At 39.6% G+C, this 27273-nt stretch overlaps 1 protein-coding gene across 5 annotated transcripts in view; it reads right to left on the reverse strand.

The window, feature by feature from the left end:
* Window positions 1–27273, reverse strand: part of Invs (inversin) — a 156656-nt gene that overhangs the window by 78131 nt on the left and 51252 nt on the right. Inside the window, exon 2 of one of the 5 annotated variants that reach the window (XM_052714961.1) lies at window positions 9482–9625. The exons of the other annotated variants lie outside the window; for them this stretch is intronic. The gene's annotated coding sequence lies outside the window, so the exon portion shown is untranslated. The remainder of the gene's footprint in view (window positions 1–9481; window positions 9626–27273) is intronic. 5 annotated transcript variants of the gene reach the window in all.

The following is a 27273-nucleotide window of genomic DNA, read 5'->3' on the forward strand; positions in this document are numbered from 1 at the left end:
GGGACAGGAGGTGATTAGAATGAACGCTTTAAATAACTGGTGTGGACTCTGGTTTAATTATACTCATGAAATAGCATTTCTAGATCCCCTAAAGGTTGGACATCAGTGTGCTGAGATGAACTATAGTTACACTAGGAAAAAGGATACAGAATAAAAACCATGATCCTGGGGGTAGGGAAAATAAATATTGAGTTAAAGAAGTGAAACTAAAAAGCACTAAGGGTTTTGTTTTGTGTGTACATGTGTATGGTGCAAGCATATGAGTGTGCAGGCCCATGAGCCCATGTATCACATGTGTAGGCCAGAGGAGGACATTAGGTTTCTTCCAAATTTGCTCTCTGCCTCATTCCCTTCAAACAGGGTCTCCCACTGAACCAGAAACGTATGGTTTTGACTAGGCTGGCTCCTACCCCAACCCACAAATGGTGGGGTTACAGGCATATACATCCATGCCAGTTTTTGTTTTTATTTATTTATTTATTTATTTATTTATTTATTTATTTATTTATTTATTTATTTATTTATTTTGGTTTTTCGAGACAGGGTTTCTCTGTGTAGCTTTGCGCCTTTCCTGGAACTCGCTTTGGAGACCAGGCTGGCCTCGAACTCACAGAGATCTGCCTGGCTCTGCCTCCCGAGTGCTGGGATTAAAGGCATGCGCCACCACCGCCCGGCCAGTTTTTGTTTTTAAAGTGGGTTTGGGAGATTCAAACCTGGGTCCTTGTATTTGTACCACCAGCACTCTTACTCAATGAGCAATCTCCCCCAAGCCACCACACACACTGAGTTGTAAAGGAGCTGGAAAGCGTGGATCTTCTGCCTCCTAGAATCAATCATGCTGCCAAAACAAAGTAAGCTGGGTGAACTTTATATGATAATCAAACCTCGTTTTGTCATGTGGGAGGAAATTGAGTAGGGAGAAACACAGTGGTATGTCTCTGAGTGTGAGGATGATCTGGCTGAGACCCACTCTCGTGTCACAGACTTGCTTAAATCCTTCAATATTGCTTGAGGGGCCTAAAAAAAAGTCTAAACTTTGTAGCCCAGCATTCCATATCATCAACTCTTGCTTACCTTTTCTACCTTCTGCTTCCTGTGTCCCTTGTCTAGCAAAAACTGTGTCATGAGGAAAGCAGGTAGGCTAAGTGCAGATCTTCATCTTTCCCTTAGCTCCTCCAAATCCAATCACACAGCCTCATCCCCAGCTCCGCAGCCGACCACCTGCTGCAGCTCCCTTCTCTCTCTGGTCACAGGGATTTTCCTCTTCAAACTTCCCTTTCCCCATTTGTTACTTTGCCCCAGTCCCCAACTCCAGAGTGCTTTCCACTGGAACCTGCAGGCCACTCACTCCTGACAGGGAAGCAGGTGGCCTAACTTTGGATCTTCACTGCTCCCTCCTTTCACCCCCTTCTTTGTAGCAGGCTGCCTGCTGCAGCCTCCCCTTCCTCTCTGCCCTAATCTCCAATGAATCACATAGATCTTATTCTAGAACCTTATTCCCCACTCCTTCTATTATCCCAGCTCCCAACTCTAGCAGGCTTTCTCTGGGAAACTGCCAGCCAAGCCACCGAGAAGCAAGTAGGTCAGCTAAGTAGATAGGCCAGCTTCAGACCTTCATCCTCTCTCCTCTCCTTTAAATTCAATCCTCCAGTGTCCCCTCAGCTCTGTAATAGACTACCTGTTGTGGACCCTCCTCACACTCTGCTCCCATTCCCAGGGGACAAAATAGGTCCTGTGGAACGGCCTGCTTTCCTCTCTCCTGTGGATTCCCTCAACATCCCCGCAGCACATCCCCATTCCTAAGTGTCAGCTCCCAATACCTAGAAACATGATTTTACCTGGAAGCTCTTGTGGCCACACCTATCTTGATCCTAGAAGAATTTCCTACCAGGCAACACACAGCCACCAGAGAGGGTAACAGAAACCAAGCGGGGGGAAAAAACCCAAAACCACCCAACAAAGATAAGACCAGATATCAGCACCTAGAATTACAATCTTCCCAAACTCAGATGCCTGGATGCCAGCATAAACACACAATCAGTAACAGTAAGAACAATATGTCTCCACTAGAGCCCAGCAAGTCTCCTCTAGTAGGCCCTGAGAAATGCAACATAGCTGAGGCACAAGACAAAGACTACAAACCATCCTTTATGAATATGATATGAGGTCTTCAAGAGCGAAGGAATAGGGCTGGAGGAATGGCTCAGTGGTTGAGAGCACTGACTATTCTTCCAGAGGTCCTGAGTTCAATTCCCAGCAACCACATGGTGGCTCACAACCATCTATAGTGAGCTCAGGCACCCTTTAAAAAAAAAAAAGAGGGAAGGAATAAATCCCTGAAAGAAATCTATGAAAACAAAAACAGTGAAAGGAAATTTATAAGACATTTTAAGACCTGAAAGTGGACATAGAATAAATAAAGAAAACCCAAACAGAGGGAAATTTGGAAACGAAAAATTTAGGAACTTGAACAGGAACCACAGAGGCACGCCTTACCAACAGAATACAAGAAATGGAAGAGAGAATCTCAGGCATGGAAAACATGAAAAAAGAAATAGATACATTCATCAAAGAAAATGTTGACTCTAAAAAAATCATGGAACAAAACATTCAGGAAGTTTGGGACACTATGAAAAGTTTAAATCTAAGAATAATAGAAATAGCAGAAGGAGAAGAATCCAAGTCAAAGGCACAAAAAATATTTTTAACAAAATCATGGGAGAAAATTTTCCTGACCTAAAAGAGATGACCATCAAGGTACAAGAAGCATAAAGAGCACCAAATAGCCTAGGCCAGAAAACAAAGTCCCCTTGGCACATAATAATCAAAATATTAAATGTACAGAACCAAGAAAAAATACTAAAAGCTGAAAGGCAAAAAGAACAAATAACATATAAAGGCAGACATATTAGAATAACACCTGATTTCTCTGGCGACTCTAAAAACCAGAAGGGATTGGATAGATGTTCTACAGACTCTAAGAGACCACAGATGCCAGCTGAGACTACTATATCTAGCAAAACTTTCAATCATGATAGATGGAGAAAATATGACATCCTATGATACGACCAAATTTAAGCAGTATCTATGTACCAGTCTAGAAGGAAAACTCCAACCTGAAGAGTTAAAACAAACCCAAGAAAACACAAGGAATAAATAATCCCAGACCAATTGAATGAGGGGAAACACACACATACTACCACAACAAAAAATAGAAATTGATAAACACTGCTTATTGATACCTCTCAATAGTAATGGTCTCAAATTCTCCAATAAAAAGACACAGACTAACAGAATGAATAAAAATACAGGATCCATCCTTCTGCTGTATCCAAGAAGCACACCTTAACATCAAGGATAGACATCACCTCAGGGTAAAGGGATGGAAAAAAATATTCTGAGCAAATGGACCTATGAAGCAAGAAAATGGTGAGGTCATTTAATATCTGACTAAATAGATTTTAAACCAAAACTAATCAGAAGTGATAGGGAAGGACACTACATACTCATCAAAGGAAAAACCCAAGAAGACACTGCAGTTCTTAACATCTGTGCACCAAACACAAGGGCACCCAGTTCATAAAAGAAATACAAGTACAGCTTAAACCACATATTGACACTCACACACTGACAGTGGGAGACTTCAGTACCCCACTTTCACCAATAGACAGGTCATCCAGACAAAAACTAAATACAGAAATGTTGGAGCTAACAGACATTATAAAATCAAATGGACCTAACAGATATCTACAGAACATTTCACCCAAACATAAAAGACTATATCTTCTTCTCAGCAACTCACAGAACTTTCCCCAAAATTGACAGCATACTCAGACACTATATGAGTCTCAACAGATACTAGAAACTGAAATAACACCCTGCATTCTATCTGACTACCATGGATTAAAACTGGATATCAACAACATCAGAAACAACAGAAAGCTTACAAACTCATAGAAAATGAACAACATACTACTGAATGATAAAAGGGTCAAGACAGAAATTAAGAAAGAAATCAAAGACTTTCTAGAATTGAATGAAAATGATTATACAACACACTCAAACTTATGGAACACACAGAAGGCAGTTCTAAGAGGCAAGTTCATAGCACCAAATGCCTGTATGAGAGAGAGAGAGAGAGAGAGAGAGAGAGAGAGAGAGAGAGAGAGAGAGAGAGAGAGAGAAACAATTGGTTCTTTGAGAAAATCAATTAAGATTGACAAACCCTTATCCAAATTAATTAATTAAGGTCAGGCTGTATGCCTAGCAGTAGATGGCCAACAGAAAATGAACTCAATGGTATTTTTGGAGGTTCCTTATCTCATAATGTCATGTCAGGATTCTTCTTCTTTTTTAAAAATTTTATCTTATTATTTTTATTTTTATTTTATTTATGTAATTTTTTCTTCTTTTTACCTTAAAGGTCCTTTGTGTATATATTATGGCTTCCAGTGTAGTGTTTTTATGGGATTTCTAAGTGTGCAAAAGAGTAGGTCTCTATTTCTTGTGCCTTTTATTGGCCTCTTTTCCTTCTGTGTGTTTTGTCCAATTCCAATGTGCTAGTTTTTTTTCCTTATCATATTGTATTTTGTTATTATCCCATGGAGGCTTGTTTGTTTTATGATGGAAAACAGAGGGAATATGAATCAGGATGGGATGGGAGGTAGGGAGGATCTGGGAAGAGTGGAAGGAGGGGAAACCATAATCAAGATATATTATGTGAGAAAGAAATCTATTTTTGATAAAAGGGAAAAATGTGTCACTACTTCCCTCTATCTACAAATAAACTTCTAAATTCTGTACTGTTCCTCACATGTCAATTACCACACCCAGCCTTTTCTCTTTGAAACTGAGAGTGAGGCAACATAATTGGCAAAGACTAATGGCGCAGTTTAGTGGTTGGAGTGGGAAGAAATCTTTTCAGATCAGACACTATTTTAGATGTTCCAATCTGTAATTATCCCAGGGTAGGTGTCTTGCTGGCTGCAACTGTAACCTAACAGTTCTGGTGAGAGGGCATCATAGTTCCTACGTCATATCTCTCTCAAGCCCTTTATGGACCAACTGGCAATAAACAGACATTTCAGATATACATTTACAAGTTTTAATTATTGGAAAATTATTTTAAATTGTAAAAGTATGGGGAAAATCACCTATAATTCCAATACACGGAGCCTAGTACAAACTGTTAGTATTTCAGAGTACTTACCTCCATTTCTTTTTATCTGTTTGCTTAAAATGAGAGATGCTTTTACAGCTTTTAATTCAACTATATATTATATTTTATACCTGGAATAAGCAGTGTTTTGTTTTATTATATATATATATATATATATATATATATATATATATATATATATATATATATATAGTGGTGTTAGGGATCAAATTCAGAGACTTATGTGTGCTAAGCAACTATTCTACCCTGAACTAAATTCAACCTTAAGCAGTGATTTTAAAAATAACTTCTCCCACGTGGCAATAATGGTTTCAGGTGGAATGGTCAAGGGATGCTATCATCAGTGACAATATAAAAAGGATTGGATATTTACATACTTTCAAATTTGTTCTCCATGTGATACTTATTAATTACAAATGAAATTAAATGACAGTGACATTATAGTATATAACAGATGCCATTTGCTGCCAAGTGTTCAAAATGAACATCTCCAGTACAGGGAGAAGCTAATCTCCCTGCTTGTTATACTGGGAAGGACACAACATGGCACTGGAGAGGTGGCTCAGTGGTTAAGAGAGCTTGCTGCTCTTACAAGGAACTGGGGTTTGTTCCCAATACCTGGATGGTGACTCACAACTGTCTGTAACTCCAGCTCCAATGAGTCAAAGCTCTCTTCTGGTCTCTACAGGTACTAGGCACATACATGATGTACTGAAGAAATACATGCAATAAAATACTTATACAAATACATTAAAAAAATTCACTCTACACCAGGTGTGGTGGTGCATGCCCTTAATCCCAGCACTTAAGAAGCAGAGGCAGATGTGGGGTTGGTGAAGATCTTTTCCCATTCTGTAGGCTGTCGCTTTGCCTTGTTGACCGTATCCTTTGCTCTACAAAAGCTTCTCAGTTTCAAAAGGTCCCATTGATTGATTGTTTCTCTCAGAGTCTGTGCTACTGGTGTTCTATTTAGGAAGTAGTCTCCAATGCCAATGCGTTCAAGACTACTTCCTACTTTCTCTTCTAGCAGGTTCAGAGTAGCTGGATTTATGTTGAGGTCCTTGATCCACTTGGACTTAAGTTTTGTGCACGGTGATAGATATGGATCTATTTGCAGCCTTCTACATGTTGATATCCAGTTTTGCCAGCACCATTTGTTGAAGATGCTTTCTTTTTTCCATTGTGCACTTTTGGCTTCTTTGTCAAAAATTATATGTTCATAGGTGTGCGGATTAATGTCAGGGTCTTCAATTCGATTCCATTGGTCCACATGTCGGTTTCTATGCCAGTACCAAGCTGTTTTTATTACTGTAGCTCTATAGTAGAGCTTGAAGTCAGGGATCGTGATGCCTCCAGAAGTTGTGTTATTGTACAGGATTCCTTTGGCTATCCTGGGTTTTTTGTTTTTCCATATGAATTTGAGTATTATTCTTTCCAGGTCTGTGAAGAATTGTGTTGGTATTTTGATGGGGATTACATTGAATCTGTAGACTGCTTTTGGTAAGATTGCCATTTTTACTATGTTAGTCCTGCCTATCCATGAGCATGGGAGATCTTTCCATTTTCTGACATCTTCTTCAATTTCTTTTTTCAGGGACTTAAAGTTCTTGTCATATAGGTCCTTCACTTGCTTGGTTAGTGTTACCCCAAGGTATTTTATGTCATTTGTGGCTATAGTAAAGGGTGATGTATCTCTGATTTCCTTCTCCACTTCTTTGTCCATTGTATATAGGAGGGCTACTGATTTTTTTGAGTTGATCTTGTATCCTGCTATGTTGCTGAAGGTGTTTATAAGCTGTATCAGTTCCTTGGTGGAATCTTTGGGGTCGCTCAAGTATACCTGACAGAGGACTGATATCCAGAATATATAAGGAACTCAAGAAATTAGACATCAAAATGCCCAACAGTCCAATTAAGAAATGGGCTATAGAACTAAACAGAGAATTCTCAACAGAGGAAACTCAAATGGCCGAAAGACATTTAAGGAATTGCTCATCATCCCTAATCATCAGGGAAATGCAAATCAAAACAACTCTGAGATACCACCTTATGCCTGTCAGAATGGCTAAGATCAAAAACACTGAAGACACCTTATGCTGGAGAGGATGTGGAGCTAGGGGAACTCTCCTCCACTGCTGGTGGGAATGCAAGCTTGTACAACCACTTTGGAAATCAATATGGCGCTTTCTTAGAAAATTGGGAATCAATCTCCCCCAAGATCCAGCTATACCACTCTTGGGCATATACCCAAGAAATGCTCAACCACACCATAAGAGCACTTGTTCAGCTATGTTCATATCAGCATTGTTTGTAATAGCCAGAACATGGAAACAACCCAGATGCCCTTCAACTGAAGAATGGATAAACAAAATGTGGTACATATACACAATGGAATACTACTCAGCAGAAAAAAACAATGGCATCATGAGGTTTGCAGACAAATGGATGGATCTAGAAAAAATCATCCTGAGTGAGGTAACCCAGACTCAGAAAGACAAACATGGTATGTACTCACTCATAGCAGGATACTAGACATGAAACAAGGATGAATTGTCTGCTACTCACATCACCAGGGAGGCTACCCGGAAAACAGGACCCCAAGAAAGACACAGGGATCGCCCAATGACAGAGAAATGGAATGAGATCTACATGAACAGCCTGGACATGAGTGGGGGTAATGAAAGGCGAGGGTCGAGGGAAAGAGAGCTTGGGGGAGCGGGAGATCCCAGCTGGATCAACAACAGAGAGGGAGAACAAGGAATAGGAGACCATGGTAAATGAAGACCACATGAGAATAGGAAGAAGCAAAGTGCTAGAGAGGCCCACAGAAATCCACAAAGATACCCCCACAACAGACTGCCGGCAATGGTCGAGAGACAGCCCGAACTGACCTACTCTGGTGATGGGATGGCCAAACACCCTAATTGTTGTGCTAGAAACCTCATCCAACTACTGAGGGATCTGGATGCAGAGATCCATGACTAGGCCCTGGGTGGATCTCTGGGAGTCCAATTAACGAGAATGAGGAGGGTTTATATGAGCGAGAATTGTTGAGACCAAGGTTGGATAAAGCACAGGGACAAATAGCCAAATGAATGGAAACACATGAACTATGAACCAATGGCTGAGGGGTCCCCACTGGATCAGGCCCTCCGAATGGGTGAGACAGTTGATTGGCTTGATCTGTTTGGGAGGCATCCAGGCAGTGGGACCAGATCTTGTGCTCATTGCATGAGTTGGCTGTTTGAAACCTGGGGCCTATGCAGGATTGTTTGGCTCGGCCTGGGAGGAGGGGACTAGACCTACCTGGACTGAGTCTACCAGGTTGACCTCAGTCTGTGGGGAAGGCTTTGCCCTGGAGGAGATGGGAATGGGGGGGGGGGGGGCGTTGGGGGGAAGGTGAGGGGGACGGGAGGGGGGAGAACAAGGGAATCCGTGACCGATATGTAGAACTGAATTGTATTGCAAAATAAATTAAAATAAATTAAAAAAAAAAAAAAGAAGCAGAGGCAAGCAGATCTCTGTGAGTTTGAGGCCAGCCTGATCTATAGAGCAGCCCAGTTCAGGACAGCCAGGGTTACCCAGAGAAACCCTATCTCAAACAAACAAACAAACAAGCCCAAACCAAAAACAAAACAAAAGGCACACCTAACATCCTTCCTATAAATGTATATAACCTGAATCAATTATGAGGAAACCATAGACAAATTAAAAGTGAAAGATAGTCTATGATTTAAGTGGCCTATGATATGAGATAATTTATGTAAGTACGCACACATACCAAAGGCCAAGTAACTATTTTGGTTGTGAGCCTAACCTTTAACAGCTGAGCCATCTCTCCATCCGACCAAGTAACTATTGTAGATTAATAAAGATGAAAGTGACTTCACAAACTCTAGCACCTGATCCTGAATCTTCCTTTGTATAGATGACATTATTGAGACAGCTAGGGAAATCTAAACAAGTTTTTGCCATAGATAATAGTAATTATGCTAATTGCCTGATTTTGGTATTCCAAGTGTGGTTATGCAAGAGGATGTAAGGAAAAGGGGCTGGCTAAAGAAACACACCCTGACCTTGGAGCCCAGAACTAGGGAAAGATGGCTCAGATAAGGCCAGTGAAAGACACAGTTTGGCTCAATCAGATCTCTACCCCTGGCCAACTGACCTGTGAAACCAACCAATCATAGAGCAGGACAGTAGAACCCTTGCCCCCTAGTCAACCCCTGGTTGACTCCACCCCCAAGACATCCTGTGTAAACTGCCCTGCCTAGTCAGTTAGAAAAAGGCTGTTCTCTTTACCCTGGTAGAGGCAGCTACTCTCCTGGACTCCTCCTTCCCAAATAAACCCCTTTCTCAAAAGAGTTTTGGGTGTGAAGATCTTCATTCACTGGCGTAGAGAAGATCCTTGCTGAGACATCCTTCACTGGACAAAACAAGGGAGAGCTGAAAGAGCAGAGCAAGGAGGTGCTGAACATAAGATCTTTGCTGAGACATCCCTCAGTGGACAGAGCAAGAGAGTGCTGAAAAAGTAACACTTTTCTCCGGGGCCAGAGGAGATTGCTACATTTCTGCAGGGGTTTCCCCTTTTGCAGAGTAAAGCAAAAGAAGCAACATCTCAGGCTGGAGAAGCAGAGCTCTGCTAGGAAGCCCCCTTAAGTGGGGGCTGAGCAAAGCTCAGCTGTAGCAGCTCTCCAAGAGAGGAGCAGGACTGCTATATCCTTCGGGGAGACCATCCCCCATCACACCAAGTATACCCTGACTTTCCCAAACAGTCAGGATACCCTTCCCTGCTGAAGCAGTTCCAGGCCTGACGTTCCGAGAAGTCAGAAAAATTTCCCTTCCAGGGTTGGGCTGCTTCTTTGCAGTTCCAGTCATCAGAGCTGTGCTAAACAGCCCCATGTGTCCAAGACACAGTTAGGGCAGAGCTGTTGTTCTGAGCAGCTCGAGGTGTCTGGGATACCTCACTCTCCAGGGCTTAACTGTCTCCTTGCAGTCCAGCCGTCAGAGCTGTCCTAAGCAGCTCAAGGTGTTGCTTGACTCCCCAGGTAGTCAGGACACCTTTCCCCAGAGTTGTTGCAACAAATTTACTTACATTGTTGGTGCTGTAACCCAGGACAAAACCCACAGTTGCAACCAATTTACTTATAGAGGATGCTCTTGTTTTGGGGAAATATGCAGTGAATTTGGGGCAAAGGACAATTACACATGCATTTGACTCACATGTTCTCATCCTCACATACATGGGGAGAAAAGGATGAGGCACACATGACAAAATGTTCATACTTCAGGAACTGAGTGAAGGAAATATACAATTCTTAACAGTTTTTACAACTTTTCAATAAATCTAAAATTATTGCAAAATATAAGATTAAAAGAAAAAATAATTTTTTAAATCATAAAATCACACTCATTAAAAAATTTCAAACATGGGGCTGGAGAGATGGCTCAGAGGTTAAGAGCACTGACTGTTCTTCCAGAGGTCCTGAGTTCAATTCCCAGCCACCACATGGTGGCTCACAACCACCTGTAATGAGATCCGGCGCCCTCTTCTGGCCTGCAGGGATACATGCAGGCAGAACATTGTATACATAATAAATAAATAAATCTTAAAAAAAAATTTCAAACATAAAGAAACATACTAAAAAGGAAACAGTGGCTAGCCTGGGTCTCATTAACCCAAGGAGCCAAGGCTTCCCTTCTGCAGTTTTTCCTCCTGTCTTGGGAAGAACTGGTTTCTTTCCAGACTGTACTTAAATTTCAAAATGCTTCATACTCATGCCTTAGTTAATATTCTCAATATCCCTTTTGTGAGAGTCGGAATCATCATTAATGCAAACAGATTAAACTATGGACTCTCTTGAGAAGATATCATGTACCAGTGTGGTGGGGCACTGAGTAGCTGGCTGTCCATGTCTTAAAAATTGTAATTTAGTTTCTTGTTAAATGAGAAGCTTGGGGTAGGTGATTTCTAGGCTCTCTTCAACCCTAAAATGCTACAACTGTAACATAATCTATCCTCACATTAATATATATTATATATGTGTGTGTGTTATATATAATCTGCAGTGTGCAGCAGAGGGTACCATATACAGCTGGAACAAGTACATAAGTTAGAATGAATAGATACAAAATGAGTAATTACGCTATAGAGGAAGGTTAAATATTACATATGAGGAGTTGGTAAAGTATAGTTTATAATTAGATGTACTGGTGACTTGGGATAGAAAATGACATAAAACTAATTGTTCATTATATTAAAATAGATTACAGTTGAAAGTCAATAGATGTCACCCTTTTATAGGAATCTAAGATATTTACTACAAATTTTATTTCTATATTATACTTTCTTCAAGTATAATTCACTTTAGTCTCATCAATAACCAATTTAACCGACTGTTTACAGACAGATGGAGAGACAAATGACAAATTAGTACTACCCAGGTTTGTGGCATAGACATAAAAAGTGAATTTATTTTCCAAATACCTTTTATAGCTATAGTCTTGCAAGTAGAAGACATCTTATCTGCTTTGCTATTGATCCAAATGACAAGGCTGAGCATCAGATTAAGGATATGTCAGAAACCTGAGAGAAGGCTACCAACAGACACAGCAGGACAGTAGCTTCTTTCAGAATGATCTATTAAGGCTCCTGTGTTTACAAAGGCAGTTGGAAAAACACAGCACAATAGACTGAGTTCTATCAAGCAGTCAGCAGTGTGGCCATAAAGACATGGGATAGTGATGTGATTCCCCACATATCCATCGTGATGCATGTTTATTTTCAGCAGTAAAAACTATGTGCAGACTTTTGAAGATAAACACAAGATATAGGGTCCCTGCTCCAGCCCACACACCTTTCCTATTGTCACCATTTATTTGTGGACAAATGATAGCATTCCTAAGAGAAGGTGTATATTGTAAGTCAATGGGTGATACCATCTAATTTAAGCTCCCTGTCAGCTGGAAAGGTCGAGTGCAATTCAAGAATTTCATCCCAAGATCTTTTCTGGTGATGCCAAAATATAACTTAGCTTAGTATGGTAATGATTTTTTTAAATGCCAAAATAGAGTCCTTTAAAATTCACAGCTGCTCCTTATACACAGTACAGCATTTGATGAAAAAGGAAGGTTTTAAGGCAAATATACTAAAGAACAACAACAACAAAATAACAGGACCAAAAGAAACCTGCACAGAGTTGGGGAGCCTTTTTTGTGGTTGCCTTGGGATTATCACCTCTATACAGATCTATTGCTTTCAAGACTAGAATACATTGAAGAGTTTCATGAGAATCATGGGAACAGAAAAGAAGCTTCAGAAAATCCCCTTCCGATGCCTACAGACAGACTTGGGTTGTTCTTTTAAAACCCAAGGTACTCTCAAAAAAAAAAATCAAGATATCAACATTTGACACTGTTATAGACCAACAACATAAAACTATTAGTTTAAAACAACAGTAAAATTTATAGTTTTACTTTGCCTTTTGGGCCAGCACATTTTTTTTTTTTTTTTTTTTTTTTTTTTTTTTTTTTTTAGGAGAAACAAAACATGCCTTCGCCTACCACCAGCTTTCAGTGGTAAACATGAGTGTAACTGCATTATCATTAAATGCTGCAGGCATAGTTATGTTCAGAGGTCTGGGGTTAGATTCTGGCTCCAACTCCATATGTATACATGGATATATGGTTCAATTGGACTAATAGCTATAAGTACCTACTTTCTGGAAGGCATTGGCTTTAGAAGTGATAAGCAAGTCAAATTTGGAGGTTAGTTCCCTCAATTATAAAATGAGGTAGTCCAATTAAAGGATAGAAACTAGTATTTACCAAGTGGTTTAGAGAGCACCAGTTCCTAAATGATATTAGTTTACGCTGGAAAAAAAGCTACTGGGATCAATGAACTGTGAGAAATCATGGATTAGGGAAAAATAAACAGGTTTCTTTTGTGTGTAATTTCTCAAGAGCCTCTACATGCCTTATGAATTTCCAAGGTTAAATAGGCAGTATTCCCCACACCGATTTGACCATGGGACTCATTTTTCACACATTTCATGGGAATATGATCTTCCATGTGTGCTTGCACACATGCATGTGTTTGTGTGTGTGAATTCAGGTGTGTGAATGCTCTGGTGCTGTGTGGCAGTCAGGGGCCAGCTTTGGGCAACAGTTTCTGCTTTCCACTTTGTGTCAGACAGGGTCTCTGTTGTTTTCCACTGTGTGCACTAGCTAACTGGCCTAGAAGCCTCCAGGAATTCTTCTGCCTCCATCTCCCATGTCCCAGCAGGAGTAAAGGGATTATAGACATGCACCACCCATCTGGCTTTTACTAGGATCTGGGGATTAGAATTCTGGTCCCACATGCTTGTGTGGTAAGAGTTCTTACCCAGGGAGCCATCTCCCCAGCCTGGGAATGCTATGTTAAGGAAGAAGTGATGGGAAATACTGCACTGAATAATGGTTTAGGTCCTTTTAAATTTCACTTCTCTGTTTTACTATGAAACACACTTCTGAATCCTAAGTCTCATTAGCTTGGATAAAATAAATTTGAGAAAATATGTTGGAGAAAAAACTTTCAAGAAAAATCCAAGGAAAAGTTATTTAAGGATATACATAGTTACTAACAACAACTAAAATTACCAAGAAAGCCCATCAGCAAATGTCCCATGAAGACAGGATGACAGGGAATACGTGAAGTGGACAGTCTTTCAAATGCTGTCTCCTTCCAAAGTACTTTTCCAAAATTAGAAACATGTTTTGTAATGATTTACCATATGCTATTGATGCTAAACAACAAATGTATGCTATACTGTATGCTTTGTACTTCAGGAGATGTAACTGGTCTATGGGCTCTGAGAAGCACCTGCCTTACAGTCTCCAACATGCCTTGCACCCACCTTCTACAAGGCCATCACATTACTTTCTTGCCTACCACTAACTCAAATTCCCCATCACACCCTTAATGCTCCTCTTCTTGGACAGGAGCTATTGCTCAGGTTAGAATCAGCTGGCAGTAAACAGGGCTGTAAAGCTCAGAGCTTCCATGTGCAGTCAGGCACGTCTGGGAGGATTTCTGATAGCTCACAATAAAATCCAGTTAGTCCAAGGAGACTAAATTTATGAATGATTCTGCTTAGTAACAGAGCCAGGTTCAAGGATGACTCTGCTGACTATTCTCTGTGGAATATTCAATGGAAGGAACAAAGTTCTGGAAGTGCAGCAAATTTAATTCTGAACACCACCCAAACAAGTAATATCTATGAATGGTACTGTGTGACACTGGAAGGTTTAATGTATGGACAAGTGAGATGTGGAAGGAGAAAGTAAAAAGCAGGAAAAGAGACACTAAAAATTAGCACCACTTGGGAAGGAAATAAATAGGTACACAGGAACTCCAATTTATAATTGTTTTCTGTGTTCAATGTCCTCAGGGCTTCTAAAAGATACCAGCCCATTTTCACCTTTCAAACTTTATTTATTCTAGTCCCTGTGCTTGAAACCCAGCTCCCCACTCACATTCTTCCTCAATTTGAGCATTTTTGAAATTTCAGTTCCTTCCTCCACTAGGCATGTTCAAATAGGAAAGAGGAGTCCTGCTGGTATCTTGGGCAGGAAGAACTTGATTACAGGAATTGTGTGCCTGTGAAACTAGGCTTCAAGGAATGATCCCATGGATAATGGGAAAGTGTGTAACTATAGCCCAGTTCACATCGGTAGCTGCATCAGGAAGTCAAAACACAAAATACAAGATTTGTTATAGTAGAAGCATTTCATACAAACATCCCCTGATGATTACACCCACCACTTTTTGTTTGTTTGTTTACTGTGAGACAGGGTCTGAAACTCAATATACAGGCTAGACTGGCCTTGAACTCAAAGATCTGTCTATCTCTGCCTCTGGAGTGCTCAATAAAGGCATGTACCACCACACCAACTTATATACAATACTTTTGAACCTGAGATGGACCTGTTTGTAAAGGACACTCAGCAAGCTAACATTGGCTTGCAATTTATACTCTATTCAATATATTCAATATGCATCCATCCTCCTTACATGGAGTGCAAGTCCTTGTAAGTCCTCCTCTAACCAATCCTAACTTGATTCTTTTGGATAACAGTTTAAAGTATGGATACATTGCTAATTATACTTAATGCTTGTGTGAAGAGTCTGCCTTGTGAGCGTAGGGAAAAGGAGTGTTTTCCCAATACTTCTGAAGTAATTCTGGTTTTCATTCTATAACTTATTATAGGATGAAAGATTTAAAACTTATTATGTAAATTTATGCCTGCAATTAACAAGTAGTTGAGGGCTGTTTTTTCTTTTGCATATGGTGAGGAAAATGATAGCAAGAATAGAGGACTAGATGGGATATGTTTCTGGTATCTCTGAAGTCACTCTTAAAGCTTGGCCAAAGGTAAGTTTGCTTTCTTATTCCTGTTTGCAGCCATTTTTTTCATATTGTTTCAACATGTATAGTAAGTTGGAATATTTTTTCAAGACTGTCTACATGGAAAGTGTATTGGAAGCTGGAGACAGCACCTCTTTTTAGCTAAGCGGGCAGATTTGTTTGCTGACCAGGATAAGGACAATATTTCACTTGGGGACAGAGGGTCCTGATTTGCTCATAGCTCTGTTGTTAAATTGGGGTTTTCAAAGCTTTGTTTCCTCAGGTGTGACACAGGCACCTTGGCTATGCACCTTTACCTAGACCTGCTTCCATACTTCCTTTGGCACCTGGAGTCAGGAAGATCCAATGCAGATGAGGCTTGTGCTGCCTGTTGGGTCCTCAGCAATGAACTATTTATGCTGGTTTGTACTTGTGGTCTTCCTAAAGCCGAAACTATGTGACAAGCCAATGTAGAAGCTGCGGTAGTTTGACTGCAGTAGTACCTTTTGAGAAGGTATTCACCAATTATCTGTTAAAAGATTACCAGTGGATAATATCTGGCGTCACTGTGAAGGATGGTTTAAAGAAAAGAAAGGTTTGAATCAGGAAGACTGCTGGACTGTGTCATTTGATTTAGGTCATGGGTATGGTAGATGGGATTAAGACAATAGGTAGACGGGGCTGGAGAGATGGCTCAGCGGTTAAGAGCACTGACTGCTCTTCCAGAGGTCTTGAGTTCAATTCCCAGCAACCACATGGTGGCTCACAACCATCGGTAATGAGATCTGGCATCCTCTTCTGGCCTGCAGGCAAACATGCTGTATACATAATAAATTAATCTTTAAAAAAAAAAAGACAATAGGTAGACATGGGGGAAAGACCACCTAAAAGAGAGAGAGAGAGAGAGAGAGAGAGAGAGAGAGAGAGAGAGAGAGAGAACTCCTGTATGAATAGAAGTTTCACTGAAATTCTGACTAATACTTGAACTGAAAATACAGAAACTCCAAGAAGCCTTCAAACACCCAAATGAAAAAATATGATTCATCATAGAGCCTTTCTCCAGTAAGTGATGGAAGAAGATGCAGAGATTCACAGCCAAACACTAGACCGAGCTCCAAGAGTCCAGTCAAAGAGAGAGAAAAGGGATTCTATGAGTAAAGGGGGTGGGTAGGTCAAGATCATGATGGGGAAACCTACAGAGACAACCAAACCAAACTAGTGGGAACTAATGAAATTTAGATCAATAGCTGTGGAGCCTGCATGGGACTGGACTAGGGCCTCTGTATAGTGAGACAGTTGTGTAGCTTGATCTGCTTAAGGGGCTCCCTGGCAGGAGGATCAGAATCCATCCCTGGTGCATGAGCAGGCTTTTTGGAGCCCATTACCTCTGATGGGACACCTCACATAGCCTTGAGGCAGGAGGAGGGGCTGGGCACCTCCCCATAGGAGGCCTTACCTTCTTGTAGGCAGGAATGGAGGGGTGGGTTGGGAAGAAGAGGCTGGAGGGTGGGAGGAGGGAAGAGGGGGATCTTTGATTGGTATGTAAAATGAATAAAATATTTTGTTAATAAAAATAAATAAATAATATGATTAGAGATTTCAGCTCTCAAGACACAGGTATAGAGACTTGAGTTCCACATAGTTGGAGGGCTTGGTACACACCTCAGGCTTCCATGAAAATCTCAGAACTAAGCATTGAAATATAGGCCATGGATTAGAAATATGAACCAGGTCCAAGATATTCATCTAAAGATTAATGAAAAAAAGTAAAATAGTCAACAAGTTCAATGTGATTAGTCAATTTAAACTGCTTGATGAAACAAAAGTCAATACTCTCCAGAGGAAGATAACAAAAATCAAGAGTCTCTAACAAGGTATCATTCACAATTATGGGTACACAATCAAAATTATACATGAAAAGAAACAAAAATAAGATTCAAAGTTAGCAGAAAAAACAATTAATACAAATGAACATCAATATGACTTGAATGTTAGCAATATTACAAGGAGCTGCATAACGAATATGCTCAAAGACTTAACAGGAAAGATGGTCAGAATTGCAATTCAGGCAGAGAAAATTTAGCGATCCCTGCAACTCTCTAGTGAGCACCCTAGTCTAGTTGGTGATTTCTAGGCCACTAAAATCTTGTCTTAAAAGGAAAAGTGGGCCTGGAGTGGTGGCACAGGCCTTTAATCCCAGCATTCGGGAGGCAGAGGCAGGTGGATCTCTGTGAGTTCGAGGATGGCCTGGTCTACAAAATTCCAGGACATCCAGGACTCTTATACAGAGAAATTCCATCGTGAAAAACCAAAAACCAAAAAAAAACCCAAAAAACAAAAACAAAAACAAAACACCAACCAACCAACCAAACAACAACAACAACAACAAAAACCCTAAAAAACAAAAGTGGATGGTGCCTAAGGAATGACACCTGACTGAGGAATGATCAGGTTGTCCTGTGGTATACACACACACACACACACACACACACACACACACACACACACACACACCACACACACGGGGGTGGTGGTGGGAGAAAAAATGAATCTAAGTTCTAGAATTGGAAAGCACATTGTCAAAAATGTAAAAATTGCAACATGACATCAATGTAATAGACTAACCAAAATATGGTCAGTGAATTTTAATAACACCAATAGGAACAGAGATATTGGAAGGAAAAGAAAGGAAGAAGTCTTAAAAATCAAAGAGAACTTCAATGAACTGTAGAATAATTCAGGAAATTTTGACATAGTGTCCCCAAAAGGAGAGAGAAAATGGAACAAGTATTTGAGAAAAACAAAACAAAACAAATATATAAACAAAGCCTGACTGAAATAGAAATGTCTCAGTGAATCACAAGGAAGGTTAATATAAATAAGACCATCTCTAGGCACATGATAGGTAAATTGCTGAAAACCAATTAGAAAGAAAACAACAAAGAACACAACACCATTACATGTACAGGGAAGACAGGAAAGATGATCTTTCCCCTTGGTGTGCTCTTGCTCCTGATACAGGGCATGGTCCACAGGAGACCTCATGATGCTCACGCCCAGCAGGTTCCCTACTACCCTGGTGGGATGCTTTCTGCTTACTAGTCCCAGATTTCTGGCTCTGGTCTTTGGTATCTCCACCATCCACATCCAACAAGGTCTGATCTGAGCTTTGTGGGGAGGGAGATCCTCTTCCATGTTTATTTCTGCCTTGGAAACTGTTACTACACCTGAGAGGTGGTAGTGCTTCTCCATAAGTTTGCTGTCCTTCCTATATCCTATGCAAGGATCTCTTAAAAACTGAAAGACAACTTTGCACTCAGTGTCAAAATAGTAAATGCTTTCCTCCTAAGGCTAGAAATAAGGCAAGGTGTCCACTTCGGCTATTTCTATTTGAACTAAGAAAGGAAGTTTTAACCTTTAGTTCTTAGCCTAGAAAAGATGGGATGAAGGCAGGCTTAAAAACTAGAAAATGAGTTCATTTGTATTTGGACATGGCATGATTATTTATAAAGAGGCATGAGGAATCTACAAATAACATAAAATCTACTAGCAAGTTCATAGGACCAAGGATGATACAAAACATGATAAATATGTACAACAAGCAACCGAAGAAAGGCCCAACAACACACAGTCTTTCCAGAGGTGGAAATTAAAATTACTGCACAGCAAAGTGAAATAATGGCTTAATTTAAAATGACTAAGATGAAAAGGACTGACTATACAGTGTCCTGTGAGGATACAGGGGACTAGAACTCTTCATTCACTACTGGTGGGTAGGTAGAATAGTACAGCCACTTCAGAAAATAGATCGTCAGTTTTTTAAAAAGTTAAATGTTTGCCATATGATTCAGGCATTCCATTCCTAAGTATTTACCAGAGAGAAATGAGAGCATACACTGATATATGAATGCCCATGCCATTACTGTAACAGTCCTCAACTATAAACAACCCAAATGTCCATCAACAGACAAAAATGGATAACAATGGGTAAGTTACTGATAGAGTAATAGTAACAGAGAAGAATTTAAAATTAATTATAGTAAGTGAAAGGAACTGGACAAAAACAAAACAAAACAAAACAAAAAACAACCCAGCTCAGCATGATTCCATTTACACAGCATTCAAGAAAATGCAATTCTGGAGGGAAAGAAAGATCAGTAGTTGCCTAGAGAAGACCATCTGGCGGGAGGGAAGAATGAAAATAGTCCTGAGAAAACTTTGGAAGAAGATGAATATGCTCATGATGAATATGCTCATTAATTGGATTTCAACGATGATTGAAAGAATGTTAAAGTCTGTCAAATTGTACATGCAATTAATTGCATATCAATTATAACTCAAACCATTAAATAACACAAAGAGTAGTGAAGCTAGTTTGTAAAACATTATGAATGTACTCAAACCACTATAATTTAGCCTTAAAATAGTTAAAATGGTAAATTTTATGTTATACATACTTTGGTACAATATTATTTTTGTGGTGCTGGGGACCAAACTGAGGCCTCGTACGTGCTACTGACCTTAACTTTTTGTGGGGGTTAGGCTCTCATGTAGTCCATGCTGGCCTCTAACTTTATATATATGTATATGTATATGTATATACACACATATATCTGAGGTTATCCTTGAACTCCTAAACTCCCTGCTTCTAAAAAATTCTGAGATTACAGGCAAGTGCTACTACACCTAATAATAGGCACAATAAAAACAACAACACTTCTCACCATAAAAATACATTACTAGGCTTGGGGGTGAACTCAGTGATGTCCAAAGCCATGGGTTCCAATCCCTGTGCTACAGAAAAAAACATTGTACTGCGTACATAGCCAGTGTGGTCTGAAGTCTTACTTTGAAACTGTTTTAGTGTCTCCCTGCAGTAGCATAAAAAATAATAGTGGGGAGCCAGGCATGGTGGTGCATGCCTTTAATTTCAGCACTCAGGAAGCAGAGGCAGGTAGATCTCTTTAACTTTAAGGCCAGCATGGTCTACACAGTGAATTCTAGGGCAAGCATGGGTAAACAGTGAGACCATCTCATAAACAACATCAACAAAAACAAAACAAAACAAAACAACAAAATCCTGGAAGAATCAGCAAAGGTTACAACCAGACAATGTCACAAAACAAGACATACAAATGGTTATTAAGCACATGAAGACCATTTTAATTTCTTTTTTTTTAAATTATGTAGAAACAGATTAAAACAAAAGAAATGCTAAATCTCAAAATCTGACAAGATCAAATACTGCTGATGATAGCACACATCTGGGCTGCACACATATTGTTGATCAAACTGGAGAGTGCTACCAACATTTTGGAACACTGTCAGGAAGTATCCACTAAAGCTAAACATGTAGTTACCCCACCACAGAACAGTTACACTCCTAGGTTGATCCTACAGACAAAACAAACCTCTGTTACATGCAAGGTCTTTAATCTCCCACATAAATGCTGTTGAGGAAACTCAGTTTAGCCCTGCTACAGCTATTCCCAACACCAGCACTTTCAACATATACATGTTAAAATTACCTAGCAAACTTTAAAAAATATCAATATCTGCTTCCTACATCAGACCAATTGGATCAAAATTCTTAGAGGGCACGTGCTGGCTAGATTTATGTCAGCTTGACACAATCTACAGTCATTTTAGAAAAAAGAACCTCAACTAAGAAAATGCCACCACCATACTGGCCTGTAGGCAACCCTGTACTTATTGTGGGTGGTGCCACTCCTGGGATGGAGTTGATGGGTGCTATCAAAAATCAGGCTCAGCAAGCAATGAGGAGCAACCCAGTAAGCAGCATCCCTCTATGGCCTCTGCATCAGTTCCTGCCTCCAGGTTCCTGCTTTGAGTTTTTCCTCTGATTTCTCTGCATGATGGACTACAGCTGCAAGGTGAAATAAACACTTTCCTCCCCAAGTTTTTAGTCATGGTGTTTCATCTCAACAACAAACAGGTGAGATTTAGTCGATTTTTAAAGAATTGATTTTAAACTTCTCTATTGAATTTTTATTTTAGTTTTTCAATTACAATTTTTTTTCTTGAGATAGGGTCTGTGGTTTTTGTTTGTTTGCTTTTTTCAGGCTAGCCTGGAATTCACAGTGTAGTGCAGGCTAGCCTGGAACTCCTAGCAATCTTTCTGCTTCTACCTTCCCATTGTGACTATAAGCATGAGTTATCATCCCTGGCAGACTTTTAAAATCTATACTTCTTCCCATTGTTATTTCAGTACATGTTGCAAGGACAGCAGTTTATAGTCTTCCCTTTACAAAGTCTACTTAGTATTGTATAGTTGTATTTGCTTCCGTTATAGACATTAATATGCATTAAATTTATATGTGATAAACCTCACACTACAATCATTTTTGCTTTAAAATCATATCTTTTGAATTTTAAGTCATGTCTTCTTTTAACTTTTAAAGTTATTCTGCTTTTTAGTTTGAATACAGAAGAATGGGTTTCATAAACCAAAGGGACCCAACAGATATTTACATAACATTTTACCCAAACACAAAAGAATATATCTTCTCTGTACTTCATGGAATTTTCTCCAAAACTGACCATATACTTGGACACAAAACAAGTCTAAACAGATACAAGAAAATTGAAATAACTCTCTACATCCTATCTGACCATCACAGATTAAAGCTGGATTTCAACAACAACGGAAAGCTTATAAACTCATGGAAACTGAACAGTTCTCTGCTGAATGAAAAATGGGTGAAGACAGAAAGAGAGAAATTAAAGATTTTCTAAAAGTCAATGAAAATGAAAACACAAATACCCAAACTTAGGGGATACAACAAAAGCAATGCTAAGAGCACTGAGTGCATAATAAAAATATTGGCAAGATCTCTTACTAGCAACTTAACAGCACACATGAAACTTCTAGAACAAAAAGAAGTAATCACATCCAAGAGGAGTAGATGGCAAGGAATAATCAAACTGAGAGCTGAAATCAATAAAATAGAAACAAGGAGGACAATACAAAGTATCAATGAAACAAAGAGTTGGTTCTTTCAGAAAATTAACAAGACAGACAAACCATTTTCCAAACTAACTAAAAGATGAAGAGAGACCATCCAAATTAACAAAATTAGAAAAAGGTGGACATAATAGACACTGAGGAAATCCAGAGAATCATAAGCATATACTATACTCCATTAAATTGGAAACTCTAAAGGAAATGGATAATTTTCTTAATACGTATCACTTACCAAAGTTAAATCAACATCAGATAGACAGTTCAAATAGATCCATAATCCCCAGTGAAATAGAAGCAGTCATTAAAATCTCCCAACCAAAAAAAAAAAAACCCAGGGCTAGATGGTTTTAGCCCAGAATTCTACCAGACTTTCAAAGAAGAGTTAATGCCAACACTCCTCAAATTATTCCACAAAATAGAAACAGAAGGAACATTGCCCACTTTGTTTTTATGAAGCCTCAGTTAACCCTGATTCCCAAACCACATACTCAACAAAGAAAGACAATTACAGATCAATTTCCCTTATCAACATTGATGCAAAAATAATCAAGTACTTGCAAACTGAATCCAAGAACACATCAAAAAGATCATCCTTTGGGGAAGGAATGGGAGAAAAGGAGGGAAGGGAAATCAGGCAGGATGTAAAATAAATAAATTAATTTTAAAAAAGATCATCCACCATGATCAAGTAGGCTTCATCCCAGAAATGCAGGGATGGTTCAATAGATGTAAATCAATAAATGTTATCCAACATATAAACAAACTGAAAGAAAAAAACTCCACATGATCAACTCTTAGAAGCAGAAAAAGTCTTTGATAAAAGCAAACACCCCTTCATGATAAAGGTCCTGGAGAGATTAGGGATACAAGGGACATACCTCATTAATAAAGGCAGTTTACAGCAAGCCCATAGCCAACATCAACTTAAATGGACAGAAACTCAAAGCAATTCCAGTAAAATCAAGAGCAAAACAAGGTTGTCCACTCTATCCATATCTACTCAACATAGTACATGAAGTCTTAACTAGAACAATAAGACAACGGAAGGAGATCAAGGGGATACAAATTAGAAAGGAAGAAGTCAAAGTATCTTTATTTGTAAATAATATGATAGCATACATAAGTGACCTAAAAATTCCCCTGGGAGACTCCTACAGCTGATAAACACTTTCAGAAAAGTAGCTGGATACAAAATTAACTCACAAAACCCAGTGGTCCTCCTACATATAATTGATAAACGGACTGAGAAGAAATCAGGGAGATAACGCCTTTCACAATAGCTTCAAATAATACAGAATATCTCAGGGTAACTCGAACCAAGCAAGTGCAAGACTTGTATAACAAAAAGTTCAAGTCTTTGAAGAAAGAAATTGAAGAAGGTATCAGATGATGGAATGATCTCCCATGCTCAAGGATTGGTAGGATTAAAATAGTTAAAATGGCCATTCTACCAAAAGCAATCTACAGATTCAATGCAATCCTCACCAAAATTCCAACACAATTCTTCACAGCTGAAACATTAAGTTTCAGCTTCATATGGAAAAACAAAAAACCCAAGATAGCCAAAACAATCCTGAACAATAAAAGAACTGCCAGATATTTCACCACCCCCAATTTCAAGCTGTACTATAGAGTAATAATTAAAAACTGCATGGTATTGGCACAAAAACTGACACGTTGATCACTGGAATTGAGTTGAAGACCCAGACATAACTCCACACAACTATGGATACCTGATTTTTTATAAAGAAGCCAGGAATATACACTGGGAAAAACCAGCATCTTAACAAATGGTGCTGGTCAAGCTGGATGTCTGTATGTAGAATGAAAATAGATTCATGTTTATTACCCTGGACAAAACTCAGGTCCAAGGGGATCAATATAGGGTCAAGTACACTGAGCCTGATAGAGGAGAAAGGGGGACTAGTCTTGAACATTGGCACAGGAAAACACTTTCTGACCAGGCACAGGCAATAGTATCAGCAATTAATAAATGGGACTGCATGAAACTGAAAAGCTTCAGTATGTTCAAAAAACACTGTCATTCAGACAAAGCAGCAACCTACAGAATGGGAAGAAATTTTTACCAACTCCACATCCAACAGACAACTAATATCCAAAATATATAAAGAACTAAAAAAAAACCCCTAGATATCAAATGACCAAATAATCCAGTTTAAAAAAAAATGTGGTACACAGGCTCTGCTGACTCCCCATGGGAGTCCTTGCTTTGGAGGAGGTTGGAATGGGGGGTTTATTAGCGGGGGAAGGCTAGGGAGCAGGAGGAGGGAGGAGAGGGGCACCTGTGGTTGGTATGTAAAATGAACAGAAAATTTCTTAATAGTAAAAAAAAAAAAGAAAGAAAAAAAGTGGTACAGAACTAAACAAAGAATTCTCTAAAGACAAAATCCAAATGGCTGAGAAACACTTAAAAGAAATGTTCAACATCCTTAGCCATCAGGGAAATGCAAACGAAAATGACTTTGAGACTCCATCTTACACCTGTCAGAATGGCTAAGATGAATAGGGCAAGTGACAGGTCATGCTGGGGAGGATGTGGAGCAAGGGGGACACTTCTCCATTCCTGGTGGGAGTATAAACTTGTACAGCCACTATAGATATCAATATGGCAGTACCTTAAAAAGTTGGGAATAAATCTACCTCAAGACCCAGCTGTAACACTCTTGGGAATATACTCAAAGGATGTTCCACCATACTACAAGGGCATTTGCTCAATCATGTTCATTGCTGCTTTATTTATAATAGCTAGAAAGAATCTAGATGTCCTTCAATAGGGACAGATAAAGGAAATGTGTTATATTTACACAGTTGAGTATTACTTAACTCTTACAAAAAGAAAGGAAGGAAGGAAGGAAGAAAGGAAGGAAGGAAGGAAAGAAGAAAATCATATCGTGAATTATCTTGAGTGAGGTAACCCAGACCCAGAAAGATAAATATGGTATGCATTCATTTATAAGGAGCATTAGCTCTCAAGTAAATGATAACCTAGTTACAATCCACAGACCCAGAGAGATTAGGTAAAGAGGATGATGGGGGGGGGGGCGCGGAGAATGGATCTCCCTGGGATGGGGAAATAGATTTTATGGATGGACTAGGGGTGGGTGGGAAAAGAAGTGGTGGGCAAGGGGATCAATTGTTGGGGGAGGTGGGGTAGAAGGAGAAAGTATAGAGGGGAGATGGCTGGAATTGGAGGGCATTTGGGAAGTGGTGTGGAAACCTAGTACAATGGAAACTTCCCACAATGTATGAAGGCGATCCTAACGAGGACTCCTAATAATGGGGGATACAGAGTTCAACTGGCCATCATGTTGGCAGGCGGGACTCCTAATGGCAGGACTAGGTAGTATTCAATTGAGTTGTTGGTCAAGAGGTTTCCATGGAAGTCCCAAACAAGCTAGGCTGCTGCAAAGACAAAGGGTTGCGCTCTGCAAATCTGTAAACTGGCAGCAGGGCCCCATTGCTGAGGACAACACCTACACAACCCATTAAATATGGAGAAGTCAAGGTGGTGCTTACATGGAGCCTTCACCCCTGTGTTCTAGTTTCTTTGGTGAGGGCTATGAACAGCTGAGGAGAAAAACGCAGACCCTCACTTCCAAAGAGCCACTGGGAACTAAATGCTAAGGGTCTCAGCATGGGAAGCTCAAGCTGTAATGTTAGCTGCTTATTTCTGGGTTGATGACAAGAGGAAAAACCACCTAATTAATTTAGTACATAGAATCATTAAGTGCCTAATTTTGAAAGTCTACAGCTGTTAAGTCTTTAGTTCTCAATGCCCAGGGCTGTACATATGGCACTAGCTTCCAAAGAAATTTCAGAGAACTAAGTCTATGATGTCAAGTATTGGGAGTCATAAGTCTGTGGCTTGGGTGTCCAAATCTACAACACTCTGATTCTCAAGGACTAGAACTCCAAGTTTCTGAACATAGAGCTTTAAATCCAGGTAATAGGAAGACTTGAAGTTCATGGCTTCCAAGGGAGCCTTTCCTTTCAGATTGATGATTTGTATCTAAGTAGAATGGAAAGACCCTCAGCCATCTATAAATGTTATTCTCCACTGTGTTTTTCTCCTTACATAGATACTTTCCAAAAGCTTTCCCTAACTTCTTATATTCCAGAAAGGTATGGAAGTGTACATGAATGCTGGGCCCATTTTGTTTTTGAATATTTCTGGTGTTTTCTCTATGCAATATATTTCCTCTAGGATATTATTGTCTTATTTTTGGATATTTTCTATATCAAACTGAAGTCCATCATTAAAAATAATGTGTATCATTATAGCATCTATCTGTCTATCTATCTATCTATCTATCTATCTATCTATCTATCTATCTATCTATCTATCTATCATCCATCTACCTACCCATCCCCTTTCTGCACTCATATCACATATATCCTTTTACTCTCTCTTGTTTCATCCTCCACCTCCCTTTAGACTGCCCACTTGTCTGTCTCTTAGTCTACTTTCTGCTTTTATGTCTCTCTCTCTCACACACACACACACACACACACACACACACACACACACATATACATATCTAGTTTCTGCCTATGAAAGAAGACATGCTATATTTATCTTCTGGAGTCACCCTACTTCTCCCTCTTTCTGCTTCTAGCTTGTGTTTGAAGACGGGAGCTCTTAGTTTGCTGTTGCTGCTTCAAGGCCTCCACACCATGATGGACTCTATTCCTTTACAACTGCA

This window comes from Peromyscus californicus, unplaced genomic scaffold (assembly GCF_007827085.1).
Source record: "Peromyscus californicus insignis strain IS unplaced genomic scaffold, ASM782708v3 Scaffold_5__1_contigs__length_169319896, whole genome shotgun sequence".
In the NCBI taxonomy this organism is placed as follows: Eukaryota; Metazoa; Chordata; class Mammalia; order Rodentia; family Cricetidae; genus Peromyscus; species Peromyscus californicus.